Raw genomic sequence first — 20,626 nt, 5'->3', positions numbered from 1 at the left:
GCAAAGAGATGGGGAAACAATGAGAACAGAAACACACTTTATTTTATTGGGCTCCAAAATCAATGCAGATGGTTACTGCAGTCATGAAATTAAAGGACACCTGCCCCTTGAAAGAAAAGATATGACAAACTTAGCGTATTAAAAAGCAGAGACGTTACTTTGCCAACAAAGGCCTGCCTAGTCAAAGCAAAGGCTCTTCCAGTAGTCATGCATGTATGGATATGAGAGTTTGACCAAAAAAAAAAAGATTGAGCACCGAAGAACTGATGCTTTTCAACTGTGGTGTTCAGAAAGACTCATTACAGCCCCTTGGACTGCAAGGAGACCCAACCAGTCAATCCAAAAAAAATCAGTTCTGAACATTCACTGGAAAGACTGACACTGGCGCTGAAGCTCCAGTACTTTGGCCACCGGATTCGAAGAGCTGACTCATTAGAAAAGACCCTGATGCTGGGAAAGGTTGAAGTCGGGAGGAGAAGGGAATGACAGAGGATGAGATGGTTGGATGGCATCACCGACTCCATGAACGTGAGTTGAGCAAACACCGGGAGATGGTGAAGGACAGGGAAGCCTGGTGTGCTGCGGTCCATGGGGCCATGTAGAATTAGACATGACTGAGCGACTGAACAACAACAACAGGGACAAGTGATGAGGGCACCAGCAGCAGTTCAGAATTCTAGAGCAAAGGACTGAAAGGGCTAGAGATAGAGGGTCAGGCAGAAGTCCGATTATCAGAGATTTAAGAGGTCTAGACATTAATGTGACTCAGAGTGCCTCATGGTCACGTGTGCTTTTGAGATTGGTGACTCTAAACACCACGGGAGGGAGGAATCTGAAGGGCATGCAAATAACCAGAGGAAGGCAAATCTGAAGGCATTAATACTGGGAATAACAAGGTGATGCAGGCCTGAACTGAGGGAGTGTTTACAGAAATATTTAGGATATAAAACTTTCAGGGTACAGTATAGAATAAATCTTTAAGAAAAAAATAAATGTACACATCCAGGGACCCTGAAGGATAAAATGACTGCTCGTTATTTTATAAAATGTATTGACTGAGAGGAAAATGATCAACATGAACTGACTGAAGTGGCTTCAATCTATTTTGTAGTTTTCCTATCTCACATCGTCCAGTGTTGAAGGGACTCGTGTAGGCACTTTTTTGAATTTGTATTTCTTGGACCTACCAAGCTCATGGAGAAACAAGAGCAAACGACTCAGTTGTATAGATTAAAAGAAAAACAGACAAACATGTTGAGTTTAGAGCCTATAGTCACTGTTCTAGGAGATAACTGAGAATAGTCTGTAAATGCAAAGTGAGGATACAAAAGAAAAAATACAGGAGTGAAAAAAGAAAAAGTGGATGATTTCTTACCATAGTGCCGGGGTCCAGCCCCGGTGGATCCAGGGAAATCCGAAGGAGAGATGGCTTTGGTGATCAGGATCCAATAGCTTTAATTAAATATTAATTACAGATATAAAGAGTAATAGAATGAGGATAGCTCGGTAGGAAAATTCAGTGGAGAAAAGAGGCTGAATATCTTGGTTTACATGGTTCAAAAAAAAAAAAAAAAAAACTTGGTTTACATGGAAAGCTAGTAAAATTCCAGGGCAAGGAATTTACATCACCTACATAGGCCGCAGGCGTCCTCCCGTTCTCCTGAAGGAGAGGAGACACTAAGGCCTCCCCGGTCAGATCTTAGAAGCCCAGGTATAATTAGTAGGCTTGACGAGCCTCCACGTTCCAGATAATTCAGCCAGAAGGTAAGAGAACAACATGGGGAGACCAGTCTTTCGAGGAACTGATCCCATTTTTTATTTTTCCAGGGTCTGTTTTTATACACTGAGATGTTATACAAAAGTCACACGGGGTCAGCAGTCCTGATTTTTATTAAAGTCAGGTGCTTCATACAAATGTATACAGAGGTCTTAGGGGTGTTACATCATCTTCTGGCCAGAGGGTCTGCTGACAATTTATGACCCTCTCCTTGTGACAGCGGTCAGTCAACTGGAACACTTATTTCTCCAGGGGTGATTATTCTTAAAACAGATGCCATCTTCTGAAGGTACCAGATAAAGTTACATTCCTATAGGGTTAGGGTGTAGTGGGTTTTAATTAAGGAAATAATTTGTTTAGCCTAAGTTCTAATGTGATTAATATCAAATATTAATACTTATTTCTTCTATATATTCATTAATGTGTATAAGGGCAGGGGATGTGGAGACTTAGAAGCAAACATTGGCTCAACAAATGAAAAACCCTTCACCAATACAATTTCTAATCAGCCTACTATACTATACTAATAGTTTTCTAACTTCTCTAAAGAACCTGTTTTTAGAAGGTTTAAAGCGTCTCATGCCTCTCACGGTTGGGAGGCTGTGAACAATCACATGCGGCTGGACAAGCCTGTCAGGCAGGCTAGAGAACCTTCAGGGGAGTTTGTAGATTGAAACACTCCTGTCATGCCCAGGAGTTATTATTAACTGGAGCTCTAAGTTAACTCTTTTTTAGAGAGAGGTGGTGGGGGACAGCCCCCGTTAAAGTCAGAGGTATAGGTGAGAGCACAAAGCAGTAAACTAGGCAGACTCTGGTTTTGGGGGTAGATGCTCGAGAATTTCCAGGGGGACTCCTGAGGCTTGATCCCACCTTTGCATATGTCGAGCCTCCTTCCTCATGACCTTTGCCACGGACAGAGCTCCTCATGCTGGCTCCCAGCACCATAGTCTTGACTGTATGACTGATTAAGGGTGCTAAATTAATTAGTATTTATGGACAACACATTCTTATACGTGGTTACTCAATAGACTGGGCATCCTAGTAGAATCAGAATTGGGTTTCTATATACTGCTTTTAAGTGATACACCACTCCTTTACCAACCTCCCTTGTGAACTCTTAATTCATTACAAATACTAACACAAATTGATATACTATGTGAACACAGCTGAGAAGGATGTACTATGTAGCAAATTTCCCATGACTCCCATTCCCACTGGGAAAGCCAATTCTAAAACATACGAAGTCACAGAAAACACAAGATATATTTTAGTATTTGGTATCAGAGTTGCTTTTACAATTATACTGCATATAATCATGACTCATACTTATGAATTGACAGCCATATAAAAATATTGCTATGAAGTCCCGTTTTGAGAAGGCAGTCTCTAGATGGCTACCTAGTCTCCCAACTAGTCCCAGAGTTTTAACATAATCCTGCTACCCACTCTCAGGTGTATGCTAAACACCAGCCTGAACGAACTTACGTTTTCCTAACTCTCTTTGTTATTTATTGTATTACTATGGTCAGAGGGAGAATGCAAACACCTTGCTAAGAGGTATTGATTGGCTGTAGGTTGCATAAAAGGAGTCCGCACAAGGTAGACTTTGCCACAAAATCTAATTTGGAACCATCAGAAGGAATGTAAGGCCGTGCCCAGATGGCCCACAGCTGAGCGCTCTGGGCTCCTGCATTACCTTCTTTGCTTCCTCTGTTTCCTGGCAGCTTGGGCTTGCATAGTTGACAGAACGAGTAATTCCCTACTGGGAACACCACTACAGTCTTCATCTTCATTTATCTATTACGTTTTTCTGTCCAAATTCTGTGGATGCTGGCTGATTTTTGGTCATTGAATGGGACACCAACACACACTAACCATCAACTTTCAAATGCCTGGGTCTTTGACAAGTCTCATTATTGAGGCTCAAGGCAGCAGAAGCCCAATTTGAAAAATGTGAAAACAAAGTCTCCATTTATTAGAATGTGAGAATACAACTCTGATTAACTTGTACAAAGTCTTTCTTCAGAGAATCAGTTCCATGACCTCCTCTCCCATGAAACTTACTAGTCCTTCACAGCTTACAGTATCTCACATGTCACTGTCATTCATGAAGAGATGTAAACTAGTGTGTCTCATTTCTTCTACTTTTTAATTGCCTTGTATTACTGATTTTGATTCACTCAACTTCTATTACATATTCTGTATTCCATAAGAACTTTACAAATAATTGTTTTTTCAACATCAGTTCAGTTAAGTTCAGTCACTCAGTCGTGTCCAAATCTTTGCGACCCCGTGGACTGCAGCACGCCAGGCTTCACTGTCCATCAGAACTCCTGGAGTTTACTCAGACTCAAGTCCATCGAGTTGGTGATGCCATCCAACCATCTCATCCTCTGTCTTCCCCTTCTCCTCCCGCCTTCAGTCTTTGCCAGCATCAGGGTCTTTTACAGTGAGTCAGTTCTTCATATCAGGTGCTCAAAGAATTGGAGTTTCGGTTTCATCATCAGTCCTTTCAATGAATATTCAGGACTGAATTCCCTTCAGATGAAGTGGTTGGATATCTTTGCAGTCCAAGGGACTCTCAAGAGTCTTCTCCAACACTACAGTTCAAAAGCATCAATTCTTCTGTGTTCAGCTTTCTTTATAGTCCAACTCTCACATCCATACATGACTATTTTTCAACATATAAATATATTATTAAGGAAATGTATATCTACCTTATTTTGCACTTAATTATGCCTTATAATACTGTGTGCTCTAGAGACCATGGTTTTACAAACACTTTTAATGAATGCTACTACTTTAATTAATGTTACAAACCTAGACAACATTAAAAAGCAAAGACATCACTTTGCTGACAAAGGTCTGTACAGCCAAGGCCATGGTTTCTTCAGTAGTCATGTACAGATGTGAGAGTTGGACCATAAAGAAGGCTGAGTGCCAAATAATTGATGCTTTCAAAGAGTGGTCTAGAGAAGACATCTGAGAGTCCCTTGGACAGCAAAGAGATCAAACCAGTCAATCCTAAGGGAAATCAATGCTGAATATTCACTGGAAGGACTGATGCTGAAACTAAAGCTCCAATACTTTGGGCACCTGATGTGAAGACCTGAATCACTGGAAAAGACCCTGATGCTGGGAAAGATTGAGGGCAGGAGGAGAAGGATACGGCAGAGGATGAGATGGTGGGATGGCATCGCTGATGCAATGGATATGAACTCAGGCAAACTCTGGGAGATGGTGAGGCACAGGGAGGCCTAGTGTGCTGCAGCCCATGGGCTCACAAAGAGTTGGACCCGACTTAGTGACTGAACACCACCACCAATGACAACTTCTTTCATTACAATGAGATGGTCTTTCCTCAGATTATCAATATCTTCATAACTGATTTTTTAAGCCCTGGATAGACATCATAAACTTATATGAGACATGATAGTCTTGTGGGTGACTAATTGTTTCCATGTGAAAATAGGATAAGTCTAGGACCACACCGGATCCAAAGAGCGCAGAGCACCATGGGGAAGAATGAATGCAACACAGAAATATTTGCTTTAAAAAAAAAGAAAAAAAGGAACTCTCAGGTCTAAATTTCTTAAGATAAAGAAATAAGAAAGAAATGTAAAATTGAAACTTTAAACCCCATGTCAACACAAAGGTCCCTTTATCATTTCACATCCAACCATGCCAATGGTTTAAAATGGTGGTTCAGTAGTGTGCCTTGAGAATCCCTGAAGTCCAGAGACCCACTGTACCAGGGGATCCAAGAGGTCAAAACTCTTTTCACAATAACTCTAAACGTTACTTCCATGCTCAATTATGTTCTGAGTGCACACACGAGTTCTCCAGAGACACGATATGTGATATCAGAACTCTAATGACTAATGGAATGAGCCATTATGATTGCGTGTGCCTGTATTTTTACCTTTCTTAGTTTTATTTTACAGGAGTCTCTGGCTAACATGGTAGTTGGAGGTGGCCTGCTGCACTGTCAGGGTCACTGAGTGCAGCAGTGCATGCATGAGACCTGTTGAAGGAGGTGCCATTATCTTCATTACCTCCATCATAGTTTGGCCTCAGGTCAAACAACAGGGAGGGAACAAAGTTACACCCATTAACAGAAAACAGGATTAAAGATTTACTGAGCATGGCCCCACCCATCAGAACAGGATCCAGTTCCCCTCTCAGTCAGTCTTTCAGATAAGGAAGTTTCCATAAGCCTCTTATCCTTATCCATCAGAGGGCAAGCAGACTGAAAACTTCAATCACAGAAAACTAACCAAAATGATCACATAGACCACGGATCAGATCAGATCAGATCAGTCGCTCAGTCATGTCTGACTCTTTGCAACCCCATGAATCGCAGCACGCCAGGCCTTCCTGTCCATCACCAACTCCTGGAGTTCACTGAGACTCACGTCCATCGAGTCAGTGATACCATCCAGCCATCTCATCCTCCGTTGTCCCCTTCTCCTTCTGACCCCAATCCCTCCCAGCATCAGAGTCTTTTCAAATGAGTCAACTCTTTGCATGAGGTGGCCAAAGTACTGGAGTTTCAGCTTTAGCAACATTCCTTCCAAAGAAATCCCAGGGCTCATCTCCTTCAGAATGGACTGGTTGGATCTCCTTGCAGCCCAAGGAACTCTCAAGAGTCTTCTCCAACACCACAGTTCAAAAGCATCAATTCTTTGGCTCTCAGCCTTCTTCACAGTCCAACTCTCACATCCATACATGACCACAGGAAAAACCATACCCTTGACTAGATGGAACTTTGTTGGCAAAGTAATGTCTCTGCTTCTGAATATGCTATCTAGGTTGGTCATAACTTTCCTTCCAAGGAGTAAGCGTCTTTTAATTTCATGGCTGCAGTCACCATCTGTAGTGATTTTGGACCCCAGAAAAATAAAGTCTGACACTGTTTCCACTGTTTCCCAATCGATTTCCCATGAAGTGATGGGACCGGATGCCATGATCTCCGTTTTCTGAATGTTGAGCTTTAAGCCAACTTTTTCACTCTCCAATTTCACTTTCATCAAGAAGCTTTTTAGTTCCTCTTCACTTTCTGTCATAAGGGTGATGTCATCTGCCTATCTGAGGTTATTGATATTTCTCCCGGGAATCTTGATTCCAGCTTGTGTTTGTTCCAGTCCAGCGTTTCTCATGATGTACTCTCCATATAAGTTAAATAAACAGGGTGACAATATACAGCCTTGAAGTACTCCTTTCCATGTCCAGTTCTAACTGTTGCTTTCTGACCTGCATACAGATTTCTCAAGAGGCAGGTCAGGTGGTCTGGTATTCCCATCTCTTTCAGAATTTTCCACAGTTTATTGTGATCCACACAGTCAAAGGCTTTGGCATAGTCAATAAAGCAGAAATAGATGCTTTTCTGGAACTCTCTTGCTTTTTCCATGATCCAGCGGATGTTGGCAATTTGATCTCTGGTTCCTCTGCCTTTTCTAAAACCAGCTTGTACATCAGGAAGTTCATGGTTCACATATTGCTGAAGCCGGGCTTGGAGAATTTTGAGCATTACTTTACTAGCATGTGAGATGAGTGCGATTGTGCGGTAGTTTGAGCATTCTTTGGCATTGCCTTTCTTTGGGATTGGAATGAAAACTGCCCTTTTCCAGTCCTGTGGCCACTGCTGAGTTTTCCAAATTGGCTGACATATTGAGTGCAGCACTTTCACAGCATCATCTTTCAGGATTTGGAATAGCTCAACTAGAATTCCATCACCTCCACTAGCTTTGTTCATAGTGATGCTTTCTAAGGCCCACTTGACTTCACATTCCAGGATGTCTGGCTCTAGGTCAGTGATCACACCATCGTGATTATCTGGGTCGTGAAGATCTTTTTTGTACAGTTCTTCTGTGTATTCTTGCCATCTCTCCTTAATATCTTCTGCTTCTGTTAGGTCCATACCATTTCTGTCCTTTATTGAGCCCATCTTTGCATGAAATATTCCTTTGGTATCTCTGATTTTCTTGAAGAGATCTCTAGTCTTTCCCATTCTGTTGTTTTCCTCTATTTCTTTGCAATGATTGCTAAGGAAGGCTTTCTTTTCTCTTCTTGCTATTCTTTGGAACTTTGCATTCAGATGTTTGTATCTTTCCTTTTCTCCTTTGTTTTTCACTTCTCTTCTTTTCACAGCTACTTGTAAGGCCTCCCCAGACAGCCATTTTGCTTTTTTGCATTTCTTTTCCATGGGAATGGTCTTGATACCCGTCTCCTGTACAATGTCACAAACCTCAGTCCATAGTTCATCAGGCACTCTATCAGATCTAGGCCCTTAAATCTATTTCTCACTTCCACTGTATAATCATAAGGGATTTGTTTTAGGTCATACTTGAATGGTCTAGTGGTTTTCCCTACTTTCTTCAATTTAAGTCTGAATTTGGCAATAAGGAGTTCATGGTCTGAGCCACAGTCAGCTCCTGGTCTTGTTTTTGCTGACTGTATAGAGCTTCTCCATTTTTGGCTGCAAAGAATATAATCAATCTGATTTCGGTGTTGACCATCTGGTGATGTCGATGTATAGAGTCTTCTCTTGTGTTGTTGGAAGATGGTGTTTGTTATGACCAGTGCATTTTCTTGGCAAAACTCTATTAGTCTTTGCCCTGCTTCATTCCGTATTCCAAGACCAAATTTGCCTGTTACTCCAGGTGTTTCTTGACTTCCTACTTTTGCATTCCAGTCCCCTATAATGAAAAGGACATCTTTTTTGGATATTAGTTCTAAAAGGTCTTGTAGGTCTTCATAGAACTGTTCAACGTCAGCTTCTTCAGTGTTACTGGTTGGGGCATAGACTTGGATTACTGTGATATTGAATGGTTTGCCTTGGAAACGAACAGAGATCATTCTGTCATTTTTGAGATTGCATCCAAGTACTGCATTTCAGACTCTTTTGTTGACCATGATGGCCACTCCATTTCTTCTGAGGGATTCCTGCCCACAGTAGTAGATATAATGGTCATCTGAGTTAAATTCACCCATTCCAGTCCATTTCAGTTCGCTGATTCCTAGAATATCGACATTCACTCTTGCCATCTCTTGTTTGACTACTTCCAATTTGCCTTGATTCATGGACCTGACATTCTAGGTTCCTATGCAATATTGCTCTTTACAGCATCGGACCTTGCTTCTATCACCAGTCACATCCACAGCTGGGTATTCTTTTTGCTTTGGCTCCATCCCTTTATTCTTTCTGGAGTTATTTCTCCACTGATCTCCAGTAGCATATTGGGCACCTACTGACCTGGGGAGTTCCTCTTTCAGTATCCTATCATTTTGCCTTTTCATACTGTTCCTGGGGTTCTCAAGGCAAGAATACTGAAGTGATTTGCCATTCCCCTCTCCAGTGGACCACATTCTGTCAGATCTCTCCACCATTACCCGCCCGTCTTGGGTTGCCCCACGGGCATGGCTTAGTTTCTTTGAGTTAGACAAGGCTGTGGTCCTAGTGTGATTAGATTGACTAGTTTTCTGTAAGTATGGTTTCAGTATGTTTGCCCTCTGATTCCCTCTTGCAACACCTACCGTCTTACTTGGGTTTCTCTTACCTTGGGCATGGGTATTTCTTCACGGCTGCTCCAGCAAAGCGCAGCCATTGCTCTTTACCTTGGACAAGGGGTCCTCTAGGCCCTCCTGCACCCACGCAGCCATGGCTCCTTGGACACACAGACTTGTCTAACTCAATGAAATTATGAGCGAGCCATGCTGTGAAGGGCCATCCAAGACAGACGGGTTATGCTGGAAAATTCTGACAAAACATGGTCCACTGGAGAACGGAATGGCAAAACAGTTCAGTATTCTTGCCTTGAGAACCGCATAAAGAGTATGAAAAGGCAAAAAGTTAGGACACTGAAAGATGAACTCTCCATCAGCAGGTCAGTAGGTGTCCAGTATGCTACTATAGATCGGTGGAGAAATAAATCCAGAAAGAATGAAGAGATGGAGCCAAAGCAAAACAACACCTAGCTGTGGATGTGACTGTTGATGCGAGTCAAGTCCAAGGCTGTAAAGAGAAATACTGCATAGGAACCTGGAATGTTAGGTCCATGAATCAAGGCAAATTGGAAGCGGTCAAGCAGGAGATGGCAAGAGTGAACATCGACATTTCAGGAATCAGTGAACTAAAATGGGCTGGTTTGTGATTTAGGCCGTAAGTCGTGTCCCTCGCTTCTGGCCCCATGGGCTATTTGTAGCTCGCCAGACTCCTCTGGTGATAGGATTTTCCAAGCAAGAATGCTGGAGTGGGTTGCCATTTCCTTCCGGACGAGATCTTCCTGACCCAGGCATCGAACTCAGGTCTTCTGCACGGCAGGTAGGTTCTTTACTGACTGAGCTACGAGTTCAGTTCATTTCAGTTCAGTCGCTCAGTCATGTCCAACTTTTTGTGACCCCATGTATTGTAGCACACCAGGCCTCCCTGTCCATCATTAACTTCCAGAGTTCACTCAGACTCACGTCCATCGAATCAGTGATGCCATCTAGCCATCTCATCCCCTGTTGTCCCCTTCTCCTCCTGCCCCCAATCCCTCCCAGCATCAGAGTCTTTTCCAAAGAGTCAACTCTTCGCATGAGGTGGCCAAAGGACTGGAGTTTCAGCCTTAGCATCATTCCTTCCAAAGAAATCCCAGGCCTGATCTCCTTCAGAATGGACTGGTTGGATCTCCTTGCAGTCCAGGGGACTCTCAAGAGTCTTCTCCAACACCACAGTTCAAAAACATCAATTCTTCGGAGCTCAGCTTTCTTCACAGTCCAACTCTCACATCCATACATGACCACAGGACAAAACATAGCCTTCACTAGACAGACCTTTGTTGGCAAAGTAATGTCTTCTGCCTTTACTAAAACCAGCTTGAACATCAGGAAGTTAACGGTTCATGTATTGCTAAAGCCTGGCTTGGAGAATTTTGAGCATTACTTTACTAGCATATGAGATGAGTGTAATTATGTGGTAGTTTGAGCATACTTTGGCATTACCTTTCTTTGGGGTTGGAATGAAAACTGACCTTTTCCAGTCCTGTGGCCACTGCTGAGTTTTCCAAATTTGCTGGCATATTGAGTGCAGCACTTTCACAGCATTATCTTTCAGGATTTGAAATAGCTCAACTGAAATTCAATCACTTCCACTAGCTTTGTTCGTTGTGATGCTTTCTAAGGCCCACTTGACTTCTCATTCCAGAATGTCTGGCTCTAGTTGAGTGATCACACCATCGTGATTATCTGGGTTGTGAAGATCTTTTTTGTACAGTTCTTCTGTGTATTCTTGCCATCTCTTCTTAATATCTTCTGCTTCTGTTAGGTCCATACCATTTCTGTCCTTTATCGAGCCCATCTTTGCATGAATTGTTCCCTTGGTATCTCTAATTTTCTTGAAGAGATCTCTAGTCTTTCCCATTTTGTTGTTTTCCTCTATTTCTTTGCATTGATTGCTAAGGAAGGCTTTCTTATCTCTTCTTGCTATTCTTTGGAACTTTGCATTCAGATGCTTATATATTTCCTGTTCTGCTTTGCTTTTCATTTCTCTTCTTTTCACAGCTATTTGTAAGGCCTCCCCAGACAGTCATTTTGCTTTTTTGCATTTCTTTTCCATGGGAATGGTCTTGATACCTGTCTCCTGTACAATGTCACGAACCTCAGTCCATAGTTCATCAGGCACTCTATCTATCAGATCTAGGCCCTTAAATCTATTTCTCACTTCCACTGTATAATCATAAGGGATTTGATTTAGGTCATACCTGAATGGTCTAGTGGTTTTCCCTACTTTCTTCAATTTAAGTCTGAATTTGGCAATAAGGAGTTCATGGTCTGAGCCACAGTCAGCTCCTGGTCTTGTTTTTGCTGACTATATAGAGCTTCTTCATCTTTGGCTGCAAAGAGTATAATCAATCTGATTTCGGTGTTGACCATCTGGTGATGTCGATGTATAGAGTCTTCTCTTGTGTTGTTGAAAGAGGGTGTTTGTTATGACCAGTGCATTTTCTTGGCAAAACTCTATTAGCCTTTGCCCTGCTTCATTCCGTATTCCAAGGCCAAATTTGCCTGTTACTCCAGGTGTTTCTTGACTTCCTACTTTTGCATTCCAGTCCCCTATAATGAAAAGGACATCTTTTTTGGGTGTTAGTTCTAAAAGGTCTTGTAGGTCTTCATAGAACTGTTCAACGTCAGCTTCTTCAGTGTTACTTGTTGGAGCATAGACTTGGATTACTGTGATATTGAATGGTTTGCCTTGGAAACGAACAGAGATCATTCCATCATTTTTGAGATTGCATCCAAGTACTGCATTTCGGACTCTTTTGTTGACCATGATGGCCACTCTGTTTCTTCTGAGGGATTCCTGCCCGCAGTAGTAGATATAATGGTCATCTGAGTTAAATTCACCTATTCCAGTCCATTTGAGCTCGCTGATTCCTAGAATGTCGATGTTCACTCTTGCCATCTCTTGTTTGACCACTTCCAATTTGCCTTGATTCATGGACCTGACATTCCAGGTTCCTATGCAATATTGCTCTTTACAGCATCGGACCTTGCTTCTATCACCAGTCACATCCACAGCTGGGTATTCTTTTTGTTTTGGCTTCATCTCTTAATTATTTCTGGAGTTATTTCTCCACTGATCTCCAGTAGCCTATTGGGCACCTATTGACCTGGGTAGTTCCTCTTTCAGTATCCTATCATTTGCTTTTTCATACTGTTCCTGGGGTTCTCAAGGCAAGAATATTGAAGTGGTTTGCCATTCCCTTCTCCAGTGGACCACATTCTGTCAGATCTCTCCACCTTGACCTGCCCATCTTTGTTGCCCCACGGACATGGCTTAGTTTCATTGAGTTAGACAAGGCTGTGGGCCTATTGTGATTAGAATGACTAGTTTCTGTGAGTATGGTTTCAGTATGTCTGCCCTCTGATTCCCTCTTGCAACACCTACCATCTTATTTGGGTTTCTCTTAACTTGGGCGTCGGGTATCTCTTCACAGCTGCTCCAGCAAAGCGCAGCCTCTGCTCCTTACCTTGGATGAGGGGTATCTCCTCACTGCCACCCTTCCTGACCTTCAACATGGGATAGCTCCTCTAGGCCCTCCTGCACCCGCGCAGCCATCACTCCTTGGACGTGAGGCCCCAAATGGACTGGATGGGTGAATTTAATTCAGATGATCATTATGTCTACTACTGTGGGCAAAAATCCCTTAGAGCAAATGGTGTAGCCATCACAGTGAACAAGAGTCCCAAATGAAGTACTTGGAAGCAATCTCAAAAATGACAGAATGATCTCTATTCATTTCCAAGGCAAACCATTCAATATCACAATCATGGAAGTCTATGTTCTGACCAGTAATGCTGAACAAGCTGAAGTCGAATGGTTCTGTGATGACCTACAAGACCTTCTAGAACTAACACCAAAAAAAGATGTTCTTTTCAATATATGGGACTGGAATGTACAAGAAGGAATTCATGAGATACCTGGAGTAACAGGTAAATTTGGCCTTGGAGTACAAAATGAAGCAGGACAAAGGCTAACAGAGCTTTGCCAAGAGAATGTACTGGTCATAGCAAACACTCTCTTCCAACAACACAAAAGAAGACTCTACACACGGACATCACCAGATGGTCAATGTCGAAATCAGACTGATTTTATTCTTTGCAGCCAAAGATAGAGACACTCTATACAGTCAGAAAAAAACAAGACCGGGAGCTGACTGTGACTCAGATCATGAACTCCTTATTGCCAAATACAGACTTAAATTGAAGAAAGTAGGGAAACCCACTAGACCATCAGGTATGACCTAAATCAAATCCCTTAGGGTTATACAGTGGACGTGACAAATAGATTCAAGGGATTAGTTATGATAGACAGAGTGCCTGAAGAACTATGGACGGAGATTCGTGACATTGTACAGGAGACACTGATCAAGAACATCCCAGAGAAAAAGAAATGCAAAGAGGCAAAATGGTTGTCTGAAGATGCCTTACAAGTAGCTGAGAAGAGAAGAGAAGCTAAAGGCAAGGAAGAACAGGAAAGATATACCCATTTGAATGCAGAGTTCCAAAGAATAGCAAGGAGGGATAAGAAAGCCATTCTCCGTGGTCAATGCAAAGAAATAGAGGAAAATAATAGAATGGGAAAGACTAGAGATCTCCTCAAGAGAGTAAGAAATACCAAGGGACCATTTCATGCAAAAATGGGCACAATAAAGGAGAGAAATAGTATGGACCTAACAGATGCAGACGATATTAAGAAGAGGTGGTAAGAACACACACAAAAAAACTATATAGAAAAGATCTTCAGGATCCAGAGAAGCACAATGGTGTGATCCTTTACTTAGAGCCAGACATCCTGGAATGCAAAGTCAAGTGGGCATTAGGAAGCATCACTACAAACAAAGGTAGTGGAGGTGATGGAATTGCAGTTGAGCTATTTCAAATCCTAACAGATGATGCTATGAAAGTGCTGCAATCAATATGCCAGCAAGTCTGGAAATCTCAACAGTGGCTACAAGACTGGAAATGGTCAGTTTTCATTCCAATCCCAACCAAAGGCAATGCCAAAGAATGCTCAAACTACCACACAATTGCATGCATCTCACACACTAGCAAAGTAATACTCAAAATTCTCCAGGCCAGGCCTCAACAGAACATGAAACGTGAACTTCCATACATTCAAGCTGGATTTAGAAAAGGCAGAGGAACCAGAGATCAAACTGACAACATCCACTGGATCATCTAAAAAGCAAGAGAGTTCCAGAAAAACATCTACTTCTGCTTTATTGACCACCCCAAAGCTTTTAACTGTGTGGATCACAACAAACTGGAAAAATACTTAAAGAGATGGGAATACCAGACCACCTGACCTACTTCTTGAGAAATATGTATGCACGTCAAGAAGCAACACTTAGAAATGGACATGGAACAACAGACTGATTCCAAATAGGGAAAGGAGTATGTCAAGGCTGTATATTGTCACCCTGCTTATTTAACTTATACACAGAGTACATCATGCAAAATTCTGGGCTGGATTTCACAAGCTGAAATCAAGATATTCAGAAGAAATATCAATAACCACAGATATGCAGATGACACCACCCTTATAGCAGAAATTGAAGAAGAACTAAAGAGCCTTTGGATGAAAGTGAAAGAGGAGAGTGAAAAGGTTAGTTTAAAACTCAACATTCAAAAAAACTCAGATCATGGCATCTGGTCCCATCCCTCATGCAAATAGATGGGGAAAGAATGGAAACACTGACAGACTTTATGTGTGTGTGTGTGGGGGGGGGGTGGTCCAAAATCACTGCAGATGGTGACTGCACCCATGAAATTAAAACACATTTGCTGCTTGGAGGAAAAGCTATGACCGACCTTGACAGCATATTAAAAAGCAGAGACATTACTTTGCCAACATCAGTCTGTCTCATCCAAGTTATGGCTTTTCCAGTAGTCATGTATGGATGTGAGAGTTGGACTGTACAGAAAGCTGCACACCGAAGAATTGATGTTTTTGAACAGTGGTGCTGGGGAAGACTCTTGAGAGTCCCTTGGACTGCAAGGATATCCAACCACTCTATCCGAAGGGAATTCCGTCCTGAATATTCATTGAAAGTACTGATGCTGAATCTGAAACTCCAGTACTTTGGGCGTCTGATGTGAAGAACTGACTCACTGGAAAAGACCCTGCTGCAGGCAAAGACTGAAGGCGGGAGGAGAAGGGGAAAACAGAGGATGAGATGGTTGGATGGCATCACCAGCTCGATGGACTTGAGTCCGAGTAAACTCCAGGAGTTCTGATGGACAGTGAATCCTAGTGTGCTGCAGTCCATGGGGTCACAAAGAGTCAGACATGACTGAGCGACTGAACTCAACTGAACTCCCATATAGTAAACATCAATAGACATAAACAAAAGTTCCTTGGAATTCTCAATACTTTTTAGAAGTATAATAGGATCCTAAAGCCAACAACTTTCAGAATCACTGTTTCAAAGATTATGTCTATCCAATAGTCATTAAAGTATGATTACTTCCCCTACTTCTAATAATCAAAGACACCACAAACTCACACACACACACACACACACACACACACAAACACATGCACATAGAAACACACACACACAGAGCCTGCTCATCAAAACATCTGATTGGCCTACATTCATCTGTGTAACAATACTATAATGAAACAATTATAACCTGAAATACAACTGACATATTAGCAAATGAAGTTTTTCTCTAGGGAAAGTTTAGCCTTCAAACAAGCATTTTTGGACATTGGAAAAAACTTAGAGTCTAAAATTTAATCTTGGAGAGTTCCTGAGAAGTATAGAGATTCCAAACTGAGAACTTCAGAGTGTCGAAGCATATACGGAAACACGTTGAATTGAAGCTTACAATTTAAAATTTTCTTGTTCTTATCCTTGTAAATATCTTTTGTTTCAAAACACAGGTATCAACAATAACATTTGCTTTATGTATGTCCAATTCTTCAATTAAATTTTCAAAGAAAATATTAGAAGTATGAGGACTGAGCATTTCAAATAGTTCAGTGTCCCTCTTTCCAGAGTTAACTGTGTACTGCAAAATTTACCTGAACTGGATGTTTGTAAATCCTTCATTCTGACTGTTTTATTAGGAACAGACTCTTTCATTCTGACTGCTGGCTGAATGGGGTTTGGAAACAAGTTGATTACTAAATAATGTACAAAGGAGACGATCCCAGTTCAGAATTCAAGATAAAATCATAAACGTTTTTACTTTCATGTTAGGATATTTCCTCAGATCAGATGAGATCAGTCACTCAGTCGTGTCCGACTCTGTGCAACCCCATGAATCGCAGCACGCCAGCCCTCCCTGTCCATCACCAACTTCTGGAGTTCACCCAGACTCATGTCCATCGAGTCCATGATGCCATCCACCCATCTCATCCTCTGTCATCCCCTTCTCCTCTTGCCCCCAGTCCCTGCCAGCATCAGAGTCTTTTCCAATGAGTCAACTCTTCGCATGAGGTGGCCAAAGTACTGGAGTTTCAGCTTTAGCATCATTCCTTCCAAAGAAATCCCAGGGCTGATCTCCTTCAGAATGGACTGGTTGGATCTCCTTGCAGTCCAAGGAACTCTCAAGAGTCTTCTCCAACACCACAGTTCAAAAGCATCAATTCTTTGGCGCTCAGCCTTCTTCACAGTCCAACTCTCACATCCATACATGACCACAGGAAAAACCATAGCCTTGACAAGATGAACCTTTGTTGGCAAAGTAATGTCTCTGCTTCTGAATATGCTATCTAGGTTGGTCATAACTTTCCTTCCAAGGAGTAAGCGTTTTTTAATTTCATGGCTGCAGTCACCATCTGCAGTGATTTTGGAGCCTCCCAAAATAAAATGTGACACTGTTTCCACTATGTCCCCAACCATTTACCATGAAGTGATGGGACCGGATGCCATGATCTTCGTTTTCTGAATGTTGAGCTTTAAGCCAACTTTTTCACTCTCCACTTTCAATTTCATTATGAGGCTTTTTAGTTCCTCTTCACTTTCTGCCATAAGGGTGGTGTCACCTGCATATCTGAGGTTATTGATATTTCTTCTGGCAATCTTGATTACAGCTTGTGTTTCTTCCAGCCCAGCGTTTCTCATGATGTACTCTGCATATAAGTTAAATAAACAGGGTGACAATATACAGCCTTGATGTACTCCTTTTCCTATTTGGAACCAGTCTGTTGGTCCATGTCCAGTTCTAACCATTGCTTTCTGACCTGCACACAAATTTCTCAAGAGGCAGATCAGGTGGTCTGGTATTCCCATCTCTTTAAGAATTTTCCACAGTTTATTGTGATCCGCACAGTCAAAGGCTTTGGCATAGTCAATAAAGCAGAAATAGATGTTTTTCTGGAACTCTCTTGCTTTTTTCATGATCCAGCGGATGTTGGCAATTTGATCTCTGGTTCCTCTGCCTTTACTAAAACCAGCTTGAACACCAGGAAGTTTACGGTTCACATATTGTTGAAGCCTGGCTTGGAGAATTTTGAGCATTACTTTACTAGCGTGTGAGATGAGTGTAATTGTGTGGTAGTTTGAGCATTCTTTGGCATTGCCTTTCTTTGGGATTGGAATGAAAACTGCCCTTTTCCAGTCCTGTGGCCACTGCTGAGTTTTCCAAATTTGCTGGCATATTGAATGCAGCACTTTCACAGCATCATCTTTCAGAATTCGGAATAGCTCAACTAGAATTCTATCACCTCCACTAGCTTTGTTCATAGTGATGCTTTCTAAGGCCCACTTGACTTCGCATTCCAGGATGTCTGGCTGGTGCACTGGGATGGCCCAGAGGGATGGTATGGGGAGGAGGAGGGAGGAGGGTTGAGGATGGGGAACTCACGTATACCTGTGGCGGATTCATTTAGATATATGGCAAAACCAATACAATATTGTAAAGTTAAAAAATTAAATTAAATTTAAAAAAAAAAGGAAAAAGGGACACAAAGTTAATTACATGTAAATATGAAAGTCAGCTGTACATTCATGCAGAGTTAGTACTGAGCAGAATCCTCACGCTCAGCCTTGGCACTGAATACATTCAGTTTAGTGTCTTGTTTTTAGGGGGATCTTAGGACACTGGTAAGAAAGACATAGGAATCCACTAAAAATAGTAAAAAGGAAATACTGCATTTAATTGCCACAGAATTATTAGAAATTAAAAATCTTGCATGTTTCAAAATCAGTGTAGTATTTATTAAAAGTATTTCTAGCATTTAGGGAATGAACCCTATTAATCTGTTTGGCTTCAAAATTTAGTTTGGTTTGGTACATCATGCTAATGCTTCAAAGGATTTCTATGAAACAACTTTCAAAGAATCAGCTATCTTTCAAAAAAAAAAGTCAATGCCTCCTTTTTCAAATTAATCTAATTTGAATAACAAATATCAGCACAACATATATCTTTGATGCCTAAGAGTTACTCAGAGGGGCTGTGGTTTCCCCCACTTCTAGCACCCCCTCCCACCTCCCGGATTCTCTGGAGCAATAATGGTCTTATCTCTTTTCAGGGCAAATACACTGAAGTCATCTAGAAGGAGTTCTCTCAAGTGTGCTCATCAACTCCAAACTCACCTCTCTAAGGCCTTCCTTTCCTCCCTTTGTCCTTTCACTAAATTCTCTCCTATCCAAAGGGTAGTAATCTCTGGATCTGTGGACTTAAATCTTCCCACTTGACATCCTTTCTATGGATCATCCCTACCTGTGGTCTTCTTTACAGACTGGGGCCTGGTGGACTGGAGTCGACCAAAAGAAAGCAAAAGAGAGAGGCTAATATTCCCTGGGTTACGTGGGAAACCAAAAAAGCCCTAGAATAGGCTTGTACCGCTCACTAAGGCACAGGGTGTCCTCTCAAGGAGGTCCTGGAACCCCGGGCAGGAAAGTGAGCTTGGCAGGCCTCCATGCTCCAAAGAACTAGCCAGAGAAACAAAGAAGGACATGGGAGACCCAAGTCTCTAGTGGAACAAGGGTGAATTATTCATGTTTGTGTGAGTTTATATATTGTTATACAAGGAAGCTTTAGGCAAAAAAATAAAGTTAAGAAAAGAACAAAAGCCAGATGTATAACAATGGTCACCAAGGGAATAACAAGGAATAACAATCGCCACAAGGCCAGAAGACAATCCATATCTGAGTAAGAGGGTCGTGACTAAACACTTCTACTGTAGGGTAAAAGTTACTGAAAGAAATCCATGTATGCATTCCATCCCATGACCTCAGTCCTGGGAACAGCGTGCTGCTTCACTTGTTCCTGTATACCAGGAACTGATAAGGAACAGAGGGTTCATGAGAAACAGAAAACAACATACAGGAGTCCTAAAGTTAAACATTCCCTGACACCTACTATTTCTTTCTCCCTCTCTGCTTAGCAATGGTATCTTACACCTATAACTGCTACTTCAACTATTTGCTTCCCTCTGGCTATAAACACGCTCAGAAAGAAACACAAAATAATGCTTTTCCTTGATCCTGTTATGTCCTGCACTATCCAAAGCTCTTCTTCCAGATTTCTCTATATGTAAGGCTACACCCTTGCTACTCAGAGAGCTTGTTAGAAACACAGAATCTCAGACCTCCTGTTCAGCATGTGCACTTCACACATGGTCCCCAAGTGACTAATTAAAATTTGAGAAACTCTGGTCTACACGGAGTCTGCTTCTACATGACTTCAACTTAATTCATTCTCCGGAAATCTCAGCTTCCGTTTCCTTACAGGAACACGTCCCCCCAAACTGAAATGGCACTAGAAGTTGGAAACCTTCTAGTGGACTCTCTATGAAGCTGTGGGTTCCTTGGTCTCCCCATGACGCCCCTGCTCTCTCCTTTCCAGCTCTCTTGTTTTGTCCCATGTGACATCATGCTGGAAAGCAGCAACATTTCATATGACACCAATTTGCACACATTACAGCTGAGCACCTATGCCCACGCTCCCCCAGAGGATGACACACTGCTCTGCACGCCCAGGGACTGCAGTTCTGAACGTCTTCCTAATAACAAGTAAACAAGAAGAGGCGAGAACTTTGCTGTTTTTCTCTGACAAGTTTTGTTGCCAGAAGCTCACTTCAAATTCACCGTCCATCTCAAGTACTCTCCCTTTATCTAAAGACCTTCATTACTAATTGCCCCCTTCCCCCACACATCTGTGCTTCCTTTTCTTCATTTCCTCCCTGTACCCTCTACCTCTCTCATCCTTCATTCCCTCTTGTCTCTTATTTTTTGACTTTCCTTAGGTCATAGAGTATCTTGAAACAGAACTAATAATTTGTTTTTGGCCATGTGTCACATGGAATCTTAATTCCCTGAGCAGGGATCGAAACTGTACCACCTGCAT

The 20,626-nt window shown here is 42.0% G+C and overlaps 1 protein-coding gene across 1 annotated transcript in view; it reads right to left on the bottom strand.

The window, feature by feature from the left end:
* The window catches only part of LOC147342666 (uncharacterized), a 195,514-nt gene that overhangs the window by 127,518 nt on the left and 47,370 nt on the right, over positions 1-20,626 (bottom strand). The window lies entirely within an intron of this gene.

This window comes from Bos grunniens, chromosome 29 (assembly GCF_055505025.1).
Source record: "Bos grunniens cultivar Pamir isolate PY7600 chromosome 29, Bosgru_T2T1.0, whole genome shotgun sequence".
NCBI classification, from domain to species: Eukaryota; Metazoa; Chordata; class Mammalia; order Artiodactyla; family Bovidae; genus Bos; species Bos grunniens.
The sequence above is the reverse complement of the archived record's forward strand: the minus strand, read 5'-3'. Positions and strand labels throughout refer to the sequence as shown.